The sequence below is a fragment of the Coenobita brevimanus genome, chromosome 90, assembly GCF_032717465.1.
Source record: "Coenobita brevimanus isolate Jiangsu-jjx chromosome 90, ASM3271746v2, whole genome shotgun sequence".
In the NCBI taxonomy this organism is placed as follows: Eukaryota; Metazoa; Arthropoda; class Malacostraca; order Decapoda; family Coenobitidae; genus Coenobita; species Coenobita brevimanus.
Genome location: NC_137043.1, coordinates 15,523,114 through 15,526,128, shown reverse-complemented (window position 1 = coordinate 15,526,128; position 3,015 = coordinate 15,523,114).

Genomic DNA, 3,015 nt, shown 5'->3' with positions numbered 1-3,015 from the left:
ACGCGGTTTGTTCGACCTGGGCGGGGCAGTTCTTGGGAACATCTTTGGATTGGCTACGGAGGATGACCTTAAAGAAATAAACAACAAATTTAATAAGATAGCTCAGGTACTAACATACCAAGATAAATTCATCACAGGACAGAACTCAGCAATGAAGACAATTGTGAAAAATCTGAAACAAGCAGAAAACATAGCTCTCGAGAGTGTAGATAAAATAAATGAATTGGAGGGAAACGTTACCCTTTTCCAGCACTTCTCCATCATCACAGAACATATTGACACGATTCTACTACAATTAGAGAACACTAGAGATCGTTTCAGGGCACTTATGCAAGGAATTTCGAATGCTGGTGATGGCAAGATCACAATTGACTTACTCCCAGTTCATGAGCTACGTCAGATAGTTAGTCAAGGCATACATAAACATAAATTGAAGCCGTTGTTCCGCAGTCGGGAATTTATGCAATATTACCCGTATTTAGAAGCAACACTAACACCAACATCAGTGGTAGTTCATGTACCATTCATCAATGAAGACCTGTTCACAGTATACCAAACACACCCCTTCCCCTATAAAAATAACAACACTTTGGTCATCATCAACATCAACACAGACACCGAACTCATCATGGTCTCCAAGAGACGGGACACTGTCACTTTCGCAAGTGAGTCAACGATTGAACGAAAGTGCCGCACATCCTTACATGCTGTTCATCTTTGTCCTGCGTACATTTTCACGTTTCAGCCTACTGATACAGTCCCTTGTGAAATGGCTATCATCAGAAATGACAATATTCATCATCATTGCAACTTCACTTTTGCTCCAGATAAACTTGTACACCATCAACGCATTGGACACTCAAAGTTTTTTTATTTCCCTCATAACACATCAGTTTACATAGTCTGTCCAGATATACCACCATCTCATACATCAGCATCAGGATTATACATAGCACGAGACTACTGTGCGGTATTTACACCAGCCATGTCTACTTTATCCACCATCAATCACTACGCCATTCTCAATCATACACACAAACATTTCCACCCACTGCCTGATATGAACTTAAACATGAGCACAAGTATTAAGCTGACTTCACCTAAGTTTGAAACTATGCAGCTGATCAATGAAACAATGAAGCCCTGGGAAGATTTGAGTTTGAGTATGTTCAACCCATATTATGTGTATAGCCCAGCACCTACTGTCTTTATAATCGTCTGCATTGTAGTTGCATTACTGCTGTTCGCAATGCGCAGAATGCATGCAAGAATTGCTAATTTGGAGTCATTATTTAGTGGGGGGAGAGTTAACATCAAAGTTAACCACCCTGAATGAAGTGTATATATTTTGTATATAGTATTAATTATATATATATATATATATATATATATATATATATATATATATATATATATATATATATATATATATATATATATAAATACAAAGAAGAATGACCCATATATGGCAGACCAGTACCATTATCTTTAAATGAAATATTAATAACTCTTACCATGATCTTAATTTTAAACTATTTTTTATTCTTGCATGTATGCATTTCACTATAATAACCCAAGTACATACTGTATTACAGTTAAATAATTTACTTTAATGCATTTATTCAAATATGTATACAACTTGTTTAAAATGTAATATTACTGAATAATCACTATTTACTATGAATATTATATATATACAATATTCATACAATTATGTTACTTTTACAATATTATGTATTTCACTTAATTAGCTTATAAGTTCATACATTCGCTTATAATGTATATATAATGTGTATTAATATGTTAGGAATATTAACTGTTGATGGTACGCCATTTTTGCGCGGCCGAGCAGATATCAGGACTCCATATTATAATTACAAATCATAATAGATAGATAGATAAATAGATAGATAGACAGCCCTATGCGAGCCTGGGTAAAGGAAATGAGCTTGCAAATTACACTGAGGAAAGCTGACGACAGTGGCCAGTAAGGAGATGATGCAGTTAGTTGTCAGCAGTCCAACCGTGAACAAAGCCCTAGTGACCATACACACACATACACACATACTCACACACAGGCTTCTTAAACTTTCCATCCACAAGGAACACACGTGATACGTCTCCTGTTTCACCAGAATTTAGGAAAGAGAGCTCAGAAGGAGACAAGCCATACAAGAGGCAGGTCGCAGGGAAAAGGGCTTAGCAACTTGAGAGAGAGAGAGAGAGAGCGAGACAGAGAGATAGCTAGCTGGACTCTATACTTCGCTCTGTGTGAGAGACTTGTTAATATTTCCAAGACAAATAAAAATAGTCCCATACTATTCTTTACCTCTCCTGTCACTACATGACAAATGGGAAAGAAGATTATCTACTACAAGCTACTCCAAGATATAAAAACCGCTCGTCCACAAGTCTAATATATATATAACTCAACCACAAAGGAACCACAAAATATTTTATGACAGGGCAGGGTGGATGGGTTGGGCAGGATTAGTGTGGTGGGACAGCCTGGATGGGTGAATGAGTAGGCTGGATGGGTGGGTGAGTGTGGGTGGGCAGGGTCTGTGTGAAGGTGGGTGGGTGAGTGAGTAGGGTAGATGAGTAGGTGGGGAAGCAGGGTTGGTGGGCAGGGTTGGTGGGTGGTGGGTAGTGGGAAGAAAAGTCCATGGTAGAAACAAGTCACTGGGGAACACATCTCTTGGGAAATAGGCCCAAAGACGAATATAGGTTCAATGAGCAAAATGGGACCTCAGGAGTCTTCTCCCTTAGGTGGAGTGGTCATCCAGAGTTGTAGGTAACCGGCATACACGACGATAGGGTATTACCCGGACAACACCGAGTACAGTACCTTTGCTAGTGGATCATAAGCTATATAGTCTTACCAACCCAGTTACTAACTCCTTCATTACCAGGAATCTGTCCTTAACTGAATAAAGTCACCGGATAGCAGTCAGTTAGAAAACACAATTATTATTACACTTGAACTGACGAGATTAAACTACAAGATATTCATAC